The sequence below is a fragment of the Triticum urartu genome, chromosome 6A, assembly GCF_056163025.1.
Source record: "Triticum urartu cultivar PI428250 chromosome 6A, HENAU_Tu73, whole genome shotgun sequence".
Classification (NCBI taxonomy): domain Eukaryota; kingdom Viridiplantae; phylum Streptophyta; class Magnoliopsida; order Poales; family Poaceae; genus Triticum; species Triticum urartu.
Genome location: NC_141878.1, coordinates 184,293,848 through 184,316,657, shown reverse-complemented (window position 1 = coordinate 184,316,657; position 22,810 = coordinate 184,293,848).

Below are 22,810 nucleotides of genomic sequence, written 5' to 3'. Positions count from 1 at the left end.
AGTCAATAATCTAGTTCACATTACCATGTGATTAACACTCGATGAGTTCTGGGTTTGAACATGTTATGCTTGTGAGAGATGTTATAGTCAACGGGTCTGAATCTTTCAGATCCGTATGTACTTCGCAAATCTCTATGTCATCTTGTAGATGCAGCTACTACGCTATATTTGGAGCCATTTTAAATAACTGTTCTACTTGGAGCTATTCTAAATTGTTGCTCCATTATACGTATCCGGTATCTCTACTCAGAGCTATCCGGATAGGTGTTAAGCTTGCATCGACGTAACTCTTTACGTCGAACTCTTTATCACCTCCATAACCGAGAAACATATCCTTATTCCTCTAAGGATAATTTAGACCGCTATCTGGTGATCTACTCCTGGATTACCTTTGTACCCTCTTGCCAGATATGTGGCAAGGCACACATCAGGTGCGGTACTCAGCATGGCATACCGTATAGAGCCTATGACAAAAGCATAGGGGACAACCTTCGTCCTTCCTCTTTCTTCTGCCGTGGTCGAGCTTTAAGTCTTAACTTCATACCTTACAACTCAGGCAAGAACTCCTTCTTTGACTGGTCCATCTTGAACACCTTCAAGATCATGTCAAGGTATGTGCTCATTTGAAAGTAGCATTAAGAATTTTGATCTATCTTTATAGATCTTGATGCTTAATGTTCAAGTAGCTTAATCCAGGCTTTCCATTGAAAAATACTTTCCAAATAACCCTATATGCTTTCCAGAAATTCTACATCATTTCTGATCAACAATGTGTCAACAACATATACTCATCAGAAATTCTATAGTGCTCCCACTCACTTCTTTGGAAATACAAGTTTCTCATAAACTTTGTATACACCCAAAACTTTGATCATCTTATCAAAGCATACATTCCAACTCCGAGATGCTTACTCTAGTCCTTAGAAGGATTGCTGGAGCTTTGCATACTTATTAGCATCTTTCAGGATTAACAAAACCTTCCGGTTGTATCACATGCAACCTTTCCTCAAAAATCGTCGAGGAAACAATGGTTTTTGGCATCCTATCTGCAAGATTTAACAAATAATGCAGTAATTGCTAATATAATTCCAACAGACTCTTAGCATCGCTACGAGTGAGAAAGTCTCATCGCAGTCAACTCCTTGAACTTGTCGGAAAACATCTTAACGACAAGTCGAGCTTTCTTAATGGTGATACCTACCATCATTGTCCGTCTTCCTTTTAAAATCCATATGTACCTAACAGCCTTACGACCATCAAGTAGTTCTCCCAAAGTCTACACTTTGTTTTCATATATGGATCCTCTCTCGGATTAGATGGCCTTGAGCCATTTTGGAATCCAGGCCCACCATCGCTTCTCCATAGCTCGTAGGTTCATTGTTGTCTAGCAACATGACTTCCAAGACAGGATTACGTACCACTCTGAAGTAGTACGCATCCTTGTCATCCCACGAGGTTTGGTAGTGACTTGATCTGAAGTTTCATGATCACTATCATAAGCTTCCACTTCAATTGGTGTAGGTGCCACAGGAACAACTCCTGTGCCCTGCCACACACTAGTTGAAGAGACGGTTCAATAACCTCATCAAGTCTCCACCATCCTCCCACTCAATTCTTTCTAGAGAAACTTTTCCTCGAGAAAGGACCCGATTCTAGAAACAATCCCTTATTGCTTTCGGATCTGAGACAGGAGGTATACCCAACTGTCTTGGTTGTCCTATGAAGATGCATTTATCTGCTTTGGGTTCGAGCTTATCAGCCTGAAACTTTTCACATAAGCGTCGCAGCCCCAAACTTCTAAGAAATGACAGCTTAGGTTTCTCTAAACCATAGTTCATATGGTGTCATCTCATCGGAATTACGTGGTGCCCTATTTAAAGTGAATGTGGTTGTCTTTAATGCCTAACCCATAAACTATCGTGGTAATTCGATAAGAGACATCATGGTATGCATCATATCCAATAGGGTGCAGTTATGATGTTCGAACACACCATCACACTATGGTGTTCCAGGCTGTATTAGTTGTGAAACAATTTCCACAATGTCTTAATTCTGTGCCAAACTCGTAATTCAGATATTCATCTCTATGATCATATCATAGATATTTTATCCTCTTGTCACGACGATCTTTCAACTTCACCCTGAAATTACTTGAACCTTTCAATAATTCAGACTCATGATTCATCAAGTAAATATACTCAACATCTACTCAAAACATCTGTGAAGTAAGAACATAACGATATCCACTACATGCCTCAGCACTCATTGGATTGCACACATCAAAATGTATTACTTCCAACAAGTTGCTTTCTAGTTCCATTTTACTGAAAATGAGGCTTTCAGTCATCTTGCCCATGTGATATGATTTGCATGTCTCAAGTGATTCAAAATCAAGTGAGTCCAAACGGTCCATTTGCATGGAGTTTCTTCATGCATATACACCAATAGACATGGTTCGCATGTCTCAAACCTTTCAAAACAAGTGAGCCCAAAGATCCATCAACATGGAGCTTCTTCATGCGTTTTATACCGATATGACTTACGTGGCAGTGCCACAAGTAGGTGGTACTATCATTACTATCTTTTGGCATGAACATGTGTATCACTACAATCGAGATTCAATAAACCATTCATTTCAGGTGTAAGACCATTGAAGGTATTATTCAAATAAACAGAGTAACCATTATTCTCTTTAAATGAATAACCGTATTGCGATAGACATAATCCAATCATGTCTATGCTCAACGCAAACACCAATCTCGAGGGTAGAGGGAGCGTACGATATTTGATCAACCTTGGAAATACTTCCAACACATATCGTCATCTCACCTTTAGCTAGTCTCCGTTTATTCTGTAGCTTTTATTTCGAGTTACTAACACTTAGCAACCGAACCGGTATCTAATACCCTGGTGCTACTAGGAGTACTAGTAAAGTACACATTAACATAATACATCCAATATACTTCTATCGACCTTGCCAGCCTTCTTATCTACCAAGTATCTAGGGTAATTCTGCTCCAGTGGCTGTTCCCTTTATTACAGAAGCACTTAGTCTCGGGTTTGGGTTCAACCTTGGGTTTCTTCACTAGAGCAGCAGCTGATTTGCCGTTTCATGAAGCATCCCTTTTTTTTGCCCTTGCCCTTCTTGAAACTAGTGGTTTCACCAACCATCAACAATTGATGCTCCTTCTTGATCTCTACTTTTGTGGTGTCAAACATCGCGAATATCTCAAGGATCATCATATATGTCCCTGATATATTATAGTTCATCACGAAGCTCAAGAAGCTTGGTGGTAATGACTTCGGAGAACCATCACTATTTCATCTGGAAGATCAACTCCCACTCGATTCAAGCGATTGTTGTACTCAGACAATCTGAGCACAAGTTCAACAATTGAGCTTTTCTCCCTTAGTTTGCAGGCTAAGAAAATCGTCGGAGGTCTTATACCTCTTGACGTGGGCACGAGCCTGAAATCCCAATTTCAGCCCTCGAAACATCTCATATGTTTCGCGACGTTTCAAAACATCTTCGGTGCCTCAACTCTAAGCCGTTTAACTGAACTATCACGTAGTTATCAAAATGTTTATGTCAGATGTTCGCAACATCCATAGACAACGTTCGAGGTTCAGCACATTGAGCGGTGCATTAAGGACATAAGCCTTCTATGAAGCAATGAGGACAAACCTCAGTTTACGGACCTGGTCCGCATAATTACTACTATCAACTTTCAACTAAATTTTCTCTAGGAACATATCTAAACAGTAGAACTGAAGCGCGAGCTATGACATAATTTGCGAAGACCTTTTGACTATGTTCAGGATAATTAAGTTCATCTTGTGAACTCCCACTCAGATAGACATCCCTCTAGTCATCTAAGTGATTACATGATCCGAGTCAACTAGGCTGTGTCCGATCATCACGTGAGACGGACTAGTCATCATCGGTGAACATCTTCATGTTGATCGTATATACCATACGACTCATGCTCGACCTATCGATCTCTTGTGTTCCGAGGCCATGTCTGTACATGCTAGGCTCGTCAAGTCAACCTAAGTGTTTCGCGTGTGTAAATCTGTCTTACACCCGTTGTATGTGAACGTTAGAATCTAACACCCGATCATCACGTGGTGCTTCGAAACAATGAACTGTCGCAACGGTGCACAGTTAGGGGGAACACTTTCTTGAAATTATTATGAGGGATCATCTTATTTACTACCATCGTTCTAAGTAAACAAGATGCATAAACATGATAAACATCACATGCAATCAAATAGTGACATGATATGGCCATCATCACTTTGCTCCTCTTGATCTCCATCTTCGGGGCTCCATGATCATCATCGTCACCGGCATGACACCATGATCTCCATCATCATGATCTCTATCATCGTGTCTTCATGAAGTTGTCTCGTCAACTATTACTTCTACTACTACAGCTAACGGTTAGCAATAAAGTAAAGTAATTACATGACGTTTATGTTGACACGCAGGTCATAAATAAATTAAGAAAACTCCTATGGCTCCTGCCGGTTGTCATACTCATCGACATGCAAGTCGTGATTCCTATTACAAGAACATGATCAATCTCATACATCACATATATCATTCATCACATCCTTTTGGCCATATCACATCACATAGCATACCCTGCAAAAACAAGTTAGACGTCCTCTAATTGTTGTTTGCATGTTTTACGTGGCTGCTATGGGTTTCTAGCAAGAACATTTCTTACCTATGCAAAAACCACAACGTGATATGCCAATTGCTATTTACCCTTCATAAGGACCCTTTTCATCGAATCCGATCCGACTAAAGTGGGAGAGACAGACACCCGCTAGCCACCTTATGCAACTAGTGCATGTCAGTTGGTGGAACCAGTCTGACGTAAGAGTACGTGTAAGGTCGGTCCGGGCCGCTTCATCCCACAATGCCACCGAATCAAGATTGGACTAGTAACGGTAAGCATATTGAACAAAATCAACGCCCACAACTACTTTGTGTTCTACTCGTGCATAGAAACTACGCATAGACCTAGCTCATGATGCCACTGTTGGGTAACGTAGCATAAATTCAAAATTTTCCTACGTGTCACCAAGATCTATCTATGGAGTCATCTAGCAACGAGGGAGGAGTGGATCTACATACCCTTGTAGATCGCGCGCGGAAGCGTTCAAGAGAACGGGTTGATGGAGTCGTACTCGTCGTGATCCAAATCACCGATGATCCTAGCGCCGAACGGACGGCACCTCCGCGTTCGACACACGTACGGAGCAGCGACGTCTCCTCCTTCTTGATCCAGCAAGGGGGGAGGAGAGGTTGATGGAGATCCAGCAGCACGACGGCATGGTGGTGGAAGTAGCGGGATTCCAACAGGGCTTCGCCAAGCGCTGTGGGAGGAGGGAGATGTGTCATGGGAGGGAGAGGGAGGCGCCAGGGCTTAGGTGCGGCTGCCCTCCCTTCCCCCCACTATATATAGGGCCAAGGGAGAGGGGGGGGGGGCGCAGCCTTGGCCCTTCCTCCAAGGAAGGGTGCGGCCAGGGAGGAGTCCATCCTCCCCAAGGCACCTAGGAGGTGCCTTCCCCCTTTAGGACTCTTTCTTTCCCTTATCTCTTGGCGCATGGGCCTCTTGGGGCTGGTGCCCTTGGCCCATATAGGCCAAGGTGCACACCCCTACAGCCCATGTGGCCCCCGGGGCAGGTGGACCCCCGGACCCCTTTCGGCACTCCCGGTACAATACCGATAATGCGCGAAACCTTTCCGGCGACCAAAACAAGACTTCTCATATATAAATCTTTACCTCCGGACCATTCCGGAACTCCTCGTGACGTCCGAGATCTCATCCGGGACTCCGAACAACTTTCGGGTTACCGCATACTAATATCTCTATAACCCTAGCGTCACCGAACCTTAAGTGTGTAGACCCTACGGGTTCGGGAGACATGCAAACATGACCGAGATGACTCTCCGGTCAATAACCAACAGCGGGATCTGGATACCCATGTTGGCTCCCACATGTTCCACGATGATCTCATCGGATGAACCACGATGTCAAGGACTTAATCAATCCCGTATACAATTCCCTTTGTCTAGCGGTACGATACTTGCCCGAGATTCGATCGTCGGTATCCCGATACCTTGTTCAATCTCGTTACCGGCAAGTCTCTTTACTCGTTTCGTAACACATCATCCCGTGATCAACTCCTTGATCACATTGTGCACATTATGATGATGTCCTACCGAGTGGGCCCAGAGATACCTCTTCGTTTACACGGAGTGACAAATCCCAGTCTCGATTCGTGCCAACCCAATAGACACTTTCGGAGATACCTGTAGTGTACCTTTATAGCCACCCAGTTACGTTGTGACGTTTGGCACACCCAAAGCACTCCTACGGTATCCGGGAGTTGCACAATCTCATGGTCTAAGGAAATGATACTTGACATTAGAAAAGCTTTAGCATACGAACTACATGATCTTGTGCTAGGCTTAGGATTGGGTCTTTGTCCATCACATCATTCTCCTAATGATGTGATCCCGTTATCAATGACATCCAATGTCCATGGTCAGGAAACCGTAACCATCTATTGATCAACGAGCTAGTCAACTAGAGGCTTACTAGGGACATGGTGTTGTCTATGTATCCACACATGTATCTGAGTTTCCTATCAATACAATTCTAGCATGGATAATAAACGATTATCATGAACAAGGAAATATAATAATAACTAATTTATTATTGCCTCTAGGGCATATTTGCAACAACAGGTTCCTCGGATCCAGCGTTAAAGGTAGACGCGACTGAGTTTTCTGATGCCTCCTCCTCATGACCTCGTTTGATGCGTTAAGATCCACGGAGAGCCAGAAAGTTTCTACTTGAAGTTGCTGAGCACGAGCATCCAGAGCTGCTCGTTCTGCTGCCATCCGGGTTTCCTCTGCGGCTAGATTTTCCTTATCTTGCACCATCTCCTCCCGCACGCGTGCCACTTCTGCGTCATGCTGGGTTTTATCCGCCGGTTCTACCACAGTGGTTAACAGAGTCGTCAGCCTATCCATGAGGTCCATTAGAACCTGAGCCGGGGGGCGCGCGGGGTCTCCTGACCCGGCTGCTGCGGACCCGGTAGCTGTTGCTGCCGCTGCTGTGGAGTTTTGCCCAGGCTGCGTCCCCGCCATGAAGACTCCGGCCCAATTCGGCGGCTCAAGGGGGTCCGGAATACTGCTGCCATTGGAACAACCCCCGAGCATGCCGTCTTGCAGCTGGTACAACGAGTCCGTCTCACCTATTGATGATGCAGTATCAGAGCAGATGGCCGTCTCCCCGCCTTCCATCGATCCTTCGGAGTATTCACCGCCATGGATGCAGCCTACGAAGGCATGTTTCACGACAGATTGAACACGGATGGACCCGGCGCGCTGAGCCGTTTCGATGAGGTTGGTGTGGACGTCCGGCTCAGGGCTTGACTCGCCGATCCGGCCGATGAAGACGTGAATTCCGTCGAAGGGGACCCGGTACCCGTACTCGATCGATCCGGCCTCGGGGCCCCAGCCTTCGTCGTCGATGTAGAGTTTGCCGCGATGACTCTTGGTCATCTGGCCCACAGCATATCCCTTGAGCCCTTCGAAGTTGCCCTTCAAGAACTCAAATCCACCATGCGCTGGCCCCACAGTGGGCGCCAACTGTCGTGGAGTTGACACGGAAGATGTCCTAGAGCAAGGACTTAGTCGTAGGGCCATCGCACTAGGAAGCTTAAAGGGGTTAATCGGGACAAAGGACACACGAGAGAGATTTTTATACTAGTTCGGCCCCTTACGATGAAGGTAAAAGCCTATGTCTAGTTGGGATTGGTATTGCTGAAGTTTCGATCTCCAAGAGGCTCAACTCGCCGGCTTGGTTATCGACTTGGTTGTTTTCTTCCCCTAAGCCGCCACCGGGTCATCCCCTTATATACATGGGTTGACGCCTGGTGGCGTACAGAGTCCCGGCCGGCTCATAAACAGTGTCCGGCTGGATGACTAGTCAATTATACCTTATGATACAAGTCACGCCACTACGGCGGTTTATCACTACGGGCCATAAGTCGCCCGTGGGCTTTAGACCCTTTACTGAACCGCCATCTTCATGATTGATCCTGGGCTTTGCATGATAATCCTCTTTTCATAACCCGGCCCCTCCAGGGCGGCTTACACAAATTGTTATATCCCTGACATGAAGTTTCATGATCATCATCATTAGCTTCCTCTGTAGTTGGTGTAGGCATCACGGGAACGGATTTCTCTGATATGCTACTTTCCAAATTGAGAGAAGGTACAATTACCTCATCAAGTTCTACTTTCCTCCCATTCACTTCTTTCGAGAGAAACTCCTTCTCTAGAAATGTTCCATTCTTGGCAACAAAGATCTTGCCTTCGGATCTGTGTCAGAAGGTGTACCCAATTGTTTCCTTAGGGTATCCTATGAAGATGCACTTCTACGATTTGGGTTCGAGCTTATCAGACTGAAGCCTTTTGACATAAGTGTCGCAACCCCAAACTTTAAGAAACGACAACTTAGGTTTCTCGCCAAACCATAGTTCATACAGTATCGTCTCAACGGATTTAGATGGTGCCATATTTAATGTGAACGCGGCTGTCTCTAATGCATAACCCCAAAACGATAGTGGTAAATTGGTAAGAGACATCATAGAACGCACCATACCAATAAAGTACGGTTACGATGTTCGGATACACCATTACGCTGTGGTGTTCCAGGTGGCGTGAGTTGTGAAACAGTTCCACATTGTTTTAAATGAAGGCCAAACTCGTAACTCAAATATTCGCCTCCGCGATCAGATCGTAGAAACTTTATTTTCTTGTTACGATGATTCTCCACTTCACTCTGAAATTCTTTAAACTTTTCAAATGTTTCAAACTTGTGTTTCATCAAGTAGATATACCCATACCTACTCAAATCATCTGTGAAGGTCAGAAAATAGCGAGACCCACCGCGTTCTTCAACACTTATTCGACCGCATACATCGGTATGCATTATTTCCAATAAGTCATTGATGTCGCTTGAAGCTACGTTGGTATTTCCCCAAAGAGGAAGGGATGATGCAACACAACGGCGGTAGGTATTTCCCTCAGATATGAAACAAAGGTTATTGAACCAGTAGGAGAACCAAGCAACACAACGTAAACAGCCCCTGCACACAGATAACAAATCCTCGCAACCCGACGTGTTAAAGGGGTTGTCAATCCCTTCCGGGGTATGGCGCCTCAAGATAGGCAAACGGACGTGAGGTAAATTTGTAGTAGATTGATAGATCGAACACCAAATATAAGAATAAATTGCGGCAAAGTATTTTTCGGTTTTTGGATGAATATATCTAAAAATAAAAGCAAATAAAAGTAGTTCGCAAAGGCAAATAATATGAGAAAGAGACCCGGGGGCCGTAGGTTTCACTAGTGGCTTCTCTCGAGAAAAATAACAAACGATGGGTGAACAAATTACTGTTGGGAAATTGATAGAACTTCAAATACCCATGACAATATCCAGGCAATGATCATTATATAGGCATCACGTCCAAGATTAGTAGACCGACTCTTGCCTGCATCTACTACTATTACTCCACACATCGACCGCTATCCAGCATGCATCTAGTGTATTAAGTTCGTGGAGAAATGGAGTAATGCAATAAGAACAATGACATGATGTAGACAAGATCTATCTATTTAGAGATAGACCCCATCGTTTTATCCTTAGTAGCAACGATACATATGTGTCGGTTCCCTTTCTGTCACTGGGATCAAGCACCGTAAGATTGAACCCACTACAAAGCACCTCTTCCCATTGCAAGATAAAATGATCAAGTTGGACAAACAGAACCCAAATATCGGAGAAGAAATACGAGGCTATAAGAGATCATGCATAAAAGAGATCAAAGAAACTCAAATACTTTCATGGATATAAAAAGATAGATCTAATCATAAACTCAAACTTCATCGATCCCAACAAACACACCGCAAAAGAGTTACATCATATGGATCTCCAAGAGACCATTGTATTGAGAATCAAGAGAGAGAGAGAGATGAAGCCATCTAGCTACTAACTACGGACCCAAAGGTCTACAAAGAACTACTCACGCATCATCAGAGAGGCACCAATGGAGGTGGTGAACCCGATCCGAGATGGTGTCTAGATTCGATCTGGTGGTTCTGGACTCTGCGGCGGCTAGATGAATATTTCGTCGACTCCTCAAGGGTTCTGGAAATATTGGGGTATTTATAGAGCAAAGAGGCAGTCCGGGGGGCACCCGAGGTGGGCACAACCCACCAAGGCGTGCCTGGGCCTCCTGGCGCGCCCTGGTGGGTTGTTCCTCCCTCGGGGCACCCCCCAGGGGCAGCGAGGGACCGTTGTGTTCCTTTTGGCCCATAAAAATTCTCCGTAAAGTTTCATGGCATTTGGACTCCGTCTGATATTGATTTTCTACGATGTAAAAAACATGGAGAAAACATCAACTGGCACTCGGCACTATGTCAATAGGTTAGTAACAAAAAATGATATAAAATGAGTATGATTATAAAATATCCAAGATTGATAATATAACATCATGGAACAATAAAAAATTATAGATACGTTGGAGACGTATCAACATCCCCAAGCTTAACTCCTACTCATCCTCGAGTAGGGGAAGTGATAAAAACAGAATTTTTGATGTGGAATGCTGCCTAACATGTCATACCATATTTGTTTCTTTATAACATGGACATTTGGACATTTATATTCTTCAAAGCAATAGTCTAGTTTTGACATGATAATTTAAATACTCAAGCATATCAACAAGCAACCATGTCTTTGAAAATATCAACGCTAAAAATAAGCTATCCCTAGCCCATCATGCTCAACCATTGATCCATTCATGAAACACACTTGCATATTAGCTATGTCCAATACTCAAGTATGATCACATTGTCTCCTAGTTGGTGCTTTTATAAGATAAGATGGTGACTCAAATTCAAAATAAAAATTGCATAAAGTAAAAGATAGGCCCTTCACGGAGGGAAGTAGGGATTTGTAGAGGTGCCAGAGCTCAAAGCGAAAAACTTAGAGATAAAAACATTTTGGGAGGTGTATCCATCCCACCAACGAAAACGACTTAGAGTTCCCAATACTTTACATGCTTAGATATATCATAGGCGGTTCCCAAATAGAAAATAAAGTTTATTCCTTTTTCCACCATACTTTCACTTTCCATGGCTAGCCGTATCCACGGTTGCCCTCCATACCAACACTTTCCAAGGAATTTATTATTTGACAACATAAAGTAAATTCTTTTTTGCATTTTGGGACTAGGCATCCCTAATACCTTTGCCTTACTCTCGTGCAATGACAAGTGAATAAACACTCATCTTGAGAATAACACATCTAGCCTGGAAAATATTAGCCACCCCTCACCGCTCCGCGAGCGAAACAAACACACAAAAGAGAGATTATTTTTGAAAATTAGAGATGGCACATGCAAATTTTCTTAGAAAGACAAAAGAATACCGTATATAGGTAGATATAGCGGACTCATATGGCAAAACTGGGGTAAAGGTTTTTGGATGCACAAGTAGTGATCATACTTAGTGCAAAATGAAGGCTAGCAAAAGATTGAGAAGCGACCAACCAAGAAACGAATAATCTCATACGCGAGCATTAAGCAAAACTAACACCGAATAATGCACCATAAGTAGGATATAATTTCATTGCATAACTATTGACCTTCGTGCTTGCATAGGGAATCACAAACCTTAACACCAATATTCTTACTAAAGCATAATTACTCATCAAGATGACTCACATATCACATCATCATATCTCAAAACTATTACTAAGAATCAAGTTTATTTTGTCCTATGATCTCCATGAAAGTTTTTATTATATCCTTCTAGGATATCTATCACTTTGGGACTAATTTTCATATGTTGCTTTTGACAAGCTCAAACAAATATAAGTGAAGATCATGAGCATAATATTTCTTTCTCTCAAATTAATTTAAGTGAAGCAAGAGAGAATTTCTTGAAAATTTTACTAACTCTCAAATAAATCTAAGTGAATCAAGAGAGCATTTCTTCAAAAATACTAAGCACACCGTGCTCAAAAAGATATAAGTGAAGCACTAGAGCAAGTTCATGGCTCATAAAAATTTAAGTGAAGCATAGGGAGCAATTCTAACAAGTCATGACATAATTTTGGCTCTCCCAAATAGGTGTGTCCCACAAGGGATCAATACTTAAAACACAAAATAAAACAAGCAAATACTCATATCATACAAGACGCTCCAAGCAAAACACATAGTATGTGACGAATAAAAATATAGTTTCGAGTAAAATACCGATGGCCGTTAGAAGAAAGAGGGGATGCCACTCGGGGGCATCCCCAAGCTTAGTTGGTTGCTCATTTTTGGATAATAGCTTGGGATGCCGGGGCATCCCCAAGCTTAGGATCTTCTACTCCTTATTCTTTCATCCATCGTAAGATAACCCAAAACTTGAAAACTTCAATCACACAAAACTCAACAAAACCTTCGTGAGATCCGTTAGTATAAGAATAATAAATCACTACTATAAGTGCTGTATCAAACCAATTCATATTTTGTTCTTGCATTTTATCTACTGTATTCCAACTTTTCTATGGCAAAAACTCATCAAAGAAAACCATAGAGCCATCAAAATAAGCACACAACACAAAGAAAACATAATCTGTCAAAACAAAACCATTTGTAGCAATCTGACTATTTCGAATACTTCTATCACTACAAATTTTTTGAAAAATTAGGACGACCTGAGAAATTTGTATATAGTTCTATTGGAAGTGGAATGAGTATGTTATCGTTATGTGGTAAAAAATGAAATTTATTTTGTGAGCGCAAAAGTCTCTATTTTTTCAGCAAGATCAAACAACTATCACCCAAGAAGACCCTTGTCGGTGTCAAAACCGGCGGATCTCGGGTAGGGGGTCCCAAACTGTGCGTCTAGGCCAGATGGTAACAGGAGGCAAGGGACACGAAGTTTTACCCAGGTTCAGGCCCTCTCGATGGAGGTAAAACTCTATGTCCTGCTTGATTAATATTGATGATATGGGTAGTACAAGAGTAGATCTACCACGAGATCAGAGAGGCTAAACCCTAGAAACTAGCCTATGGTATGATTGTTGATGTGTATGTTGTCCTACGGACTAAAACCCTCCGGTTTATATGGACACCGGAGAGGGTTAGGGTTACATAGAGTCGGTTACAATGGTAGGAGATCTGAACGTCCGTATAGCCAAGCTTGCCTTCCACACCAAGGAAAGTCCCTTCCGGACACGGGACGAAGTCTTCAATCTTGTATCTTCATAGTCCAGGAGTCCGGCTGAAGGTATAGTTCGGCTATCCGAACACCCCCTAATCCAGGACTCCCTCAGTAGCCCCTGAACCAGGCTTCAATGACGACGAGTCCGACGCGCAAATGTCTTCGGCATTGCAAGGCGGGTTCCTCCTCCAAGTACTTCATAGAAGATCTTAAACACAAAGATAGTGTCCGACTCTGCAAAATAAGTTTTCCACATATTGCCATAGAGAGAATAATATTTACACAAATCTAATCTGCTGACGTATTCCATGGTGCGACACACCACGGCCAAGCCTTTATCCGAGTCGTTTAATTATCCCACCTCAGCGCGTCATGCGAGGCGGTTTCCTTGGCACGTCTTGTAAAAAGCAGAGATCGTGCCCCCTTATTCCGGGATTCTCATCAATACGGGCATGGGTAACCCAACCGCGCTTTTGATTACAGCGCTTGGAGATAAGCAAGTTTTATCAGGCTGGTGGGGACATGTAGTCGCGTCCACCCATATAAGGGGATAAGGATCCACCTTTTCACCCACGCCTTCTTCCTCCTTTGCCTATCCATTCTTGTGCACTCGAGCTCCAGCGCCCAAGTCCGCACTACCACTTCAACCTTCTCCAGTCATGTCCGGAGCGGGAGGCAAGTGGATGGTCTCCTCCGTCACGGAGGGACACATCAAAAAGCTGAGGAAGGCCGGATATCTGGCTAGCGACATCGCGCACCGGCTTCCCGAAAAGGGGCAGCTCATCCCCACTCCTAGGCCCCATGAGAGGGTGGTATTCCTCCCCCATCTCCTCCGCGGACTGGGCTTCCCTCTGCATCCATTTGTCCGGGGGCTCATGTTCTACTACGGCCTGGATTTCCACGATCTGGCCCCAAACTTCGTCCTCAACATCTCGGCGTTTATCGTCGTGTGTGAGGCTTTCCTCCGCATCTGCCCCATTTCGGCCTATGGCTTAAGACTTTCAACGTCAAGCCGAAGGTGGTGCGCGGCAGCCAGGCGGAGTGCGGCGGTGCCATGGTTGGCAAGATGGCAAACATCCTATGCCTCGAGGGCTCCTTTGTGGAGACCCTGAAGGGGTGGCAATCATGGTGGTTTTACGTCATCGAGCCATGCGAAGCCGAATGGGTCGCACCCCCTGAGTTTCGATCCGGCCCCCTACGCGGCTCACCTCCTGGAAGGAGACAGGCCTGTCTTGGGGTAAAAAAGGAGAGCTGACCGGACTCCAAACATGCATCCAAACCCTGGTGGACAAGAAGCTCAAGCTTGTCAACGTAGTCCAGGTTATGCTCATCCGCCTTATCCTCCCGTGTCAACGACGGGCCTTCAACCTGTGGGAGTTCGACCCGGCGCAGCATCAAACTCTAAACAGGCTCTTCTACACGACGTACAAAGATGCCTGGAGGATGCTTTTCAAGGGCGCCGAGGCTCCCGCATCCGCTGCCGAGGATCGCGGTTTCAGTACTCAGCATCACGCTCATGCAGTAAGCTATTTTTGTCCTTTTACAGGGTATCAGTTTTTCATAGTTTGACTCTATGCGGGATCTAAGCTCCCTTATCTTTGACAGGATTGGGAGGTGACGTCCGGACAGATCAACTGTCCGGCTCCTTTGCCCGAAGTCCCAACAGACGCTCGCTTGGCGAAGCTGCTGGTTCCGGCACCCTATGTGGTGCCGGAGAAGAAGGCCACGAAAAGGGCCACGGGGACTCGAAAGAGTGCCCGGCGCCAGGAGGTGTCGAATTCATCATCCGACGGTCCCGAAGCGCCTTCCTCTCGTGAAGACAAGGAGGAAGAAGAAGAAACTTCACCCCCTCCAGCGGGAGGAGAGAAGAAAAGGAAGGCCGCCCTCACTGAGGAGGCCGGAGGGTCCAAGAAGGGGAAAACCCTTCCTCCGGACTACTCCGCCGATGCCGACGACGGCGGAGAGGAGTGGCAGCCCAGGGCCAAGCCCCTGGCAAAATCGTAAGTATCTGGATACCAGAGTAATTCATAGTATTCGTTTATTGCACAGCTTTCCCTTATGTCGAATATGCTTATGCAGCCCACCCAAAGACCGGCTCGACGCGTCGTCGAGTGGCTCACTAGACTCGTCGGATGTGAACTCGCTTCCGACGGCTTCCTCCCCCCGCCCTATGGACGACACCGAAGTGTTGTCCCAACAGGTTCCAAGCAGGGAGGAGGTGGTCCCGGAGGCACCGCAAGGCGACCTCCCGGACTCCAGGAGTAAAGGGGATGAAACCCCCCAGGGCTCCAAGTCCAGCTCTAGGCCGGACACCACTCCGGAACCTTCAAGGGTTTCGGAGTCTGGCGGGGGACCTCCTTCCAAGAGGAGCAAGTCCACCGTGCCGGCGACCCCGGTCCACCTGGAGGCGCCGGACAATATGTTGGAGGCGCTCCAAGGCGCCTCCATCGACGAGGAGCACCGCACTATTATGAGTGCGGTGGTCCAGAAGGTTCAGTCCGCCAAGAGCGGACTGACTGAAGCTTGTACTAGCCTTTTGACAGGCTTTGAGGTAAGTAAATAATGTGTAAATAATATTACCGCATAGACAGTAGCCCCTGATGCTCTGTTGGGCGTTCGGGAAGAAAATCCGAATAGAGGATCAAAAAATTCGCAGGAGTCTAACAAAAGGAGTCAATATGCGTGTGCAGGCTTCTCTGCTGGCGTCCGCCGTACTCACTGCGGAAGTGGACACACTGAAGCAGAGCCTCGAGAAGTCCGAGCAAGAGCTCGGGCGTGCCAAGAAGCAGCTCGAGGAGAAGGAAGGTAAGAAATACCTTGGTTGAATATGTATATAAAAAAGGTGCAATTGCAAGAAATGACAGGATTAACATGGCTATTGTAGGGGCCACATCTGAGGTGGCGACCCTTAAGCAAGCGCTGCTCGAGGCCGAGAAGAGTGCGGCCGCGGAGCGCACCGAGCGGGAGAGGTATGAGGCCGAGGTTGGCAAGGTGCGGCAAGAGCTCCAGGTTCTCATGAAGAAACATGAGAGTTTGGAGCTTGACTCGAAGACGCGAGCGTCCGAGCTCGCGGCGGCTATTGAAAATGCCAAGTCTGCCAAGGCCGAATCCCAGAAGACCCTCCAGGAGTTGGATGAGGTGAAGAAAGTAGCGGCGGGTAAGGCATTCTTTATGCAAAGTAAACACATAAACGTGAGTTACTTGATACTTACCCGAATCCGGAGCTCTCCAGGGGCATTTGCAGATCTTCCCCGGAGTGTATCCGATGCTGCCGCATTCTATCGAGCCGAGGAGGGCAGCTCGACGGAGAAGGTGTTCTGGTCTCAGTATGCTGAGGCCGGACACCCCGTGACCCTGAGCGACCAGTTGAAGCAACTGGTCGAGCTCCACAAGGCGGCCGAACAGGCCATGAAGGGCCTCCTAGTTCGGCTGTGGCCTGGAGAGGCTCTGCCTGGGAGCTATTTCGGGCTGGTGCGGCGGCTGGTGGAGGCCTGTCCAAGGCTCGAAGTCATCAAGCACTCCGTCTGTATTGAAGGTGCCCGTAGGGCTTTTGCCCGCGCTAAGGTGCACTGGGGCAGGCTGGATGCGGAGAAGCTTGTGAAGGACGGGCCACCAGCGGGGAAAGAGCATCGCAAGCCCGAAAATTACTATAAGGATGTTCTGAAGGGTGCCCGCCTTGTGGCGGATGAATGTACTAGGGATGTAATTTTTGAGTAAAACTCGCTCGTTTTTGTCCTGTGCGCTGAAAACTTGTTCATATGCGCTGAGCAATGCTGCTTGAATTTAAAATATTACCTTCTGTGCGGCTGTTTATCAATACTGAGAGATGGCGAGTCGTCGGCTTCTGCCCCCTTGCCACTAGTGCTGGGGTGTTCGGGGATAAATCTGGGCGCTCTTTTTCCCATGTTTGGGTCCTTCGAGGGAGGCGCTCAGCCCGACGAACGAGGCAATCGGACTATAATGCGTGAACACTCTCAGTTAGCCATAGAATTCTATAATTTTTAATTTCGGCGAAGCCCCTAGTATTCGGAAGACCGAGTTCGGGGCGCTATCCACGCCTTGGCCGGACAGAGCCGACTCGTCACCCTAAGCGGCATAAGTCTTTAGGGACTCGAAAAAACCTCTGGAACAGCGACCAGCTCTCGCTTCATCATGACAGTCAGTTTTAGCTTTCTCCATCGAGGTGCTCGGCCCAACTCAACTGGGGCACAATCGCAGTGGTTCTCCTAGTGCTACCTTAGCCGATATAGCGGAACGTAAGGCACCAAAACATAGGAGCTGGGCAAACCCAACTATTGACCCAAGACATGATTCGGAGCCGATGCATATAATGCTATAAGTTCGGGGTGCCGCACTTGTGAAAGTGTTCGGACTTCTCACACCATATTGAGGCGTGCTAAAAGCCCCTGGTGTATTTTGGCCGTACCAAGTTGTACGGGTGCAACATGTCGTTAAGGAACATTTATTTATAAAAAGATAGTGCAAAAATAGACAAAAGCTATGCATTGTTTATTAAAAATAGCTGCGATCAAAGCAGAACGATACAAGTAATGCGATAAACAAAAAGTTGGACTATTTAACATGTCTGCTCCAGGGGCGAGCTGCGGAATAGTATGCGAAACAGGTATACTGCTCGTGATAGAGACCACCTGGGATTTCCGTAATGCGGCATGGCTTGTCTGCTTCCCTGGTTCTTGCATCGTTTGTGCGGCAATTGAACTGCCGAACAGGCCTTCCGAAGAGTAGAGTCATGGAAGTAAGAGAAAGGTAAAAAATCGGCAGCCCCTGGTGCGGTTTAAGCCATGTTTTGGGCGTGCCATGATGGTGCCCCTCCCCCTATGCCCATGGTTTTTCTAGAGCGTAGTTATGTACGCGAAGTACTGGCGTCGCCTTTTTGCGAGGGTTGGGGTTGGGGCCGCATTGCTACGCCTGCTCGGAACGTGCCAGGCGGTCTTGTTGTAGGTTACTCCGAGCGCGCTTGACGGTGTCCGGACGTTTAGTGGCCGGACTGGAGAACTGTCTGGAGAGGCTGCTTTGTACTTCCGCTGCAAGGGCCGCCGTGTGCTCCTCTGTTCGGAGGGAGCGTTCAGTGTTTCCATTGACCATAATTACTCCACGAGGGCCTGGCATCTTGAGCTTAAGGTATGCGTAGTGCGGTACCGCATTGAATTTGGCGAATGCGGTTCATACGAGCAGTGCATGATAGCCACTGCGGAATGGGACTATGTCAAAGATCAATTCCTCGCTTCGGAAATTATCCGGGGATTCGAAGACCACTTCAAGTGTGACTGAGCCTGTATAGTTGGCCTCTACACCTGGTATTACGCCTTTAAAGGTCGTTTTGGTGGGCTTAATCCTCGAGAGATCGATGCCCATTTTTCGCACTGTATCCTGGTAAAGCAGGTTCAGGCTGCTGCCGCCGTCCATGAGGACTCTAGTGAGATGAAATCCGTCAATAATTGGGTCTAGAACCAATGCGGCAAATCCGCCATGACGGATGCTAGTGGGATGGTCTCTTCGATCAAAGGTGATCGGGCAGGAGGACCATGGGTTGAACTTTGGGGCGACTGGCTCTACCGCGTATACGTCCCTTAACGCGCGCTTCCTCTCCCTTTTGGGGATGTGGGTGGCGTATATCATGTTCACCGTCCGCGCTTGTGGGGGAAAACCCTTCTGTCCATTGTTGTTCGACGGCCGGGGCTCCTCGTCGTCATCGCTATGCAACCCCTTGTCTTCATTGTCGGCGCTTAACTTGCCTGCCTGCTTGAACACCCAACAGTCCCTGTTGGTGTGATTGGCCGGCTTTTCGGGGGTGCCATGTATTTGGCACAAGCGGTTGAGTATTCGGTCCAAGCTGGACGGGCCCCCTAGGATTCCTTTTGAATGCCTTTTTCCGCTGACCGGATTTAGAGCCTCTGAATCCGGCATTAACTGCCGTATCCTCAGCATTGTCGCCGTTAATGCGGCGCTTCTGCTTGTTGCGACGTGACCTGCCACTAATGTCCCTGGTGTCCGAACTACCAGGGTTCTTGGTCATATTGTTGCTACGAGCAAGCCAGCTGTCTTCTCCCGCGCAAAAGCGGGTCATGAGTGTCGTGAGTGCTGCCATAGATTTCGGCTTTTCCTGTCCAAGGTGCCGGGCCAGCCACTCGTCATGGATATTGTGCTTGAAGGCTGCTAGGGCCTCAGCGTTCGGACAGTCGACTATTTGATTTTTCTTTGTTAGGAACCGTGTCCAGAATTGCCTGGCCGATTCCTCTGGCTGCTGAATTACGTGACTTAGGTCATCGGTGTCTGGGGGTCGCACATAAGTGCCCTGGAAATTGTGGAGGAATGCGGCTTCCAGGTCCTCCCAACAACTGATTGATCCTGTTGGCAAGCTATTGAGCCAATGCCGAGCTGGTCCTTTAATCTTGAGTGGGAGGTATTTGATGGCATGAAAATCGTCGCCGCGGGCCATGTGGATATGAAGGAGATAATCCTCGATCCATACCGCAGGGTTTGTTGTGCCATCTTATGATTCGATGTTTACGGGTTTGAAACCCTCGGGGATTTGATGATCCATTATTTCGTCTGTAAAGCACAGTGGGTGTGCGGTGCCTCTGTACTGGGCGATATCATGACGTAGCTCCAATGAGTCTTGTCTACTGTGTTCGGCCCTGCCGAATTTGTGGCCGGCGTGACGGTTACCGTCTCGAGCCGTGGGGTGCCCACGCGATCCGTAGATCGATCGTGTTTGCCTTGCCTTGTCCTCCAACATGTCTCGTAAGTCCGGCGCATATTCCCATGCTTTGGTACGGGGTGCGGCTTGAGTGGAGGGCCGGGAGGCCTCTCTGTCGCGGCCACGAGGTGGCCGTTCGGCCGCATCAAGTGCTTCCTCCTCTAGTTGGGGTAGCAACCTGCGCTTTGGGTAACTCTTGGAGGGGCGTTCGAGTTTATGCTCTTCGGCCACAAGGACTTCGGTCCATCTGTCAACCAGCAAATCTTGATCAGCTCGGAGCTGTTGCTATTTTTTCTTGAGGCTTCTTGCCGTGGCCATAAGCCTGCATTGGAAACGCTTTTGCTCAACGGGATCCTCTGGCACGACGAATTCGTCGTCGTCGAGGCTTGCCTCATCTTCAGAGGGAGGCATATAATTATCGTCCTCGACCTCTCTGTCTGCCGCTCTCTCATGAGGGCTGGTTTCTCCATCCTCCTGTGCTAAACCTTGCTGGAGGGGATTTTCTTCGGCACTCTCCGGAGTATTATTATCTCCCGTGCTGGAATCACCGTTTTTGTGTTGGCGGGATTTTGAGCGGCGCCGCTGACGCCGGCGCTTGGGCTGTTTCTTGGAGGGGTCATCCTCCGTTGTTCCATAGCCCTCTCCCTCTTTTGGGGTGTCCACCATGTATATGTCATATGACGAGGTGGCTTTCCAGGACCTAGTAGGCGCTGGTTCTTCATCATCTCCTTCATCGGCGTCCATACCGTCGATGTCTTCGGAGTCGAAGTCGAGCATGTCGGTTAAGTCGTCGACAGTGGCTACAAAGTGGGTGGTGGGTGGGATTTGAATTTCTTCATCGTCCGTACCCCAACCTTGCGGACCGTAGTCCGGCCAAGGCTCTCCTGATAAAGAGAGAGACTTCAGTGACTTCAGGATATCACCAAAAGGCGAGTGCTGAAAGACGTCTGCGGCCGTGAACTCCATGATCGGTGCCCAATCGGATTCGATCGGCAGGGGCGCGGAGGGTTCGGAGTCCGGAGAATAATCCGGCTCTGTGGAGTCACGAGTCTCGCAGAGTACGGGGCTGGTGTTCGGCTCAACCGCCGTTGGGATCACAGCCCCCGAGGTGGCATCCAACCGCTGATCCTCGATTCGCGGTTGGCTCCGAACTAAGGGTCGGAGCCGATGCGGGTGCGGCCTCCAGGGCACTGTTCGGCGGTAGAGCTAGATCATGCTCGTCGTGACAGTGCGGCGCACTTGGCGGTGGTTCAAATCCGCCGAAGATCAAGTCCCCGTGGATGTCAGCCGTGTAGTTTAAATTTCCGAATCTGACCTAACGGCCAGGGGCGTAGCTTTCGATCTGCTCTAGATGGCCAAGTGAATTGGCCCGCAGTGCGAAGCCGCCAAAGACGAAGATCTGTCCGGGGAGGAAGGTCTCACCCTGGACTGCATCGCCATTGATGATCGTAGGAGCCATCGGGCCTGACGGCGACGGCATAGAGGAACTCTCAATGAAAGCACCAATGTCGGTGTCAAAACCGGCGGATCTCGGGTAGGGGGTCCCGAACTATGCGTCTAGGCCGGATGGTAACAGGAGGCAAGGGACACGAAGTTCTACCCAGGTTCGGGCCCTCTCGATGGAGGTAAAACCCTACATCCTACTTGATTAATATTGATGATATGGGTAGTACAAGAGTAGATCTACCACGAGATCAGAGAGGCTAAACCCTAGAAGCTAGCCTATGGTATGATTGTTGATGTGTATGTTGTCCTACGAACTAAAACCCTCCGGTTTATATAGACACCGGAGAGGGTTAGGGTTACATAGAGTCGGTTACAATGGTAGGAGATCTGAACATCCGTATCGCCAAGCGTGCCTTCCACGCCAAGGAAAGTCCCTTCCGGACACGGGACGAAGTCTTCAATCTTGTATCTTCATAGTCCAGGAGTCTGGCTGAAGGTATAGTTCGGCTATCCGAACACCCCCTAATCCAGGACTCCCTCAACCCTAAAGGCTTTACTTGGAACAAACACTAATTAAGACATAAAAACACAATCATAAAAGTAGCATAATTATGTTAACACTCAAAAAAAGGAAGCAAAAAGGAAAAATAAATTTTATTCATTGGGTTGCCTCCTAACGAGCGCTATAGTTTTACGCCCTTAGCAAGGCATAAAGCAAGGATCTAAATTTTGTCATATGAAGTTTTGGTAACTTTTGTAAGGTTTTTCTCAAACCCGAGAGGCTCTTTACAGTTCCCCAAAATTTCCAGAAAAGAAACCATCTTTAGATCCAAAATATCCAATCGCTTGTTACAGAGAGTAATAAGGGTATTCATGCGATTGATACTACCATTGAAATGTTTGAGGGGTTCGTTATATTTTTGTAATTTAACCGTGTGTTTATGCAAATCACCAAGTTTGTCCAGCATTTGAACTCCTTCCGGGGTGAAAGTAAACCCCTTATTTTGAGGTGGAATCCCCAAAATTCCTTCTAAAATTTCAGAGGTAGCATTGGCATCAAGGTCAATAAAATTCCCTTTAGCGGCAAAATCTAGGAGTTGTCCATGATGCAAAGCCAATCCTATGTAAAAATTACGAAGCAAAACCTTAGCGTCCCCCTTTAGATTGGAAATACGATACGTTTCCATAAGCCTATACTAAGCATATTTCCAATTATCTCCTTTTCTTTGCTTGAAGTAAAGAACTTCAAAATCTGGTGAAAAAGGAGGAGTAGGAACACTAGCCATTATGGCTAGGAAGCAAGAACACAGATAGATCTAGCAAGAAAACGG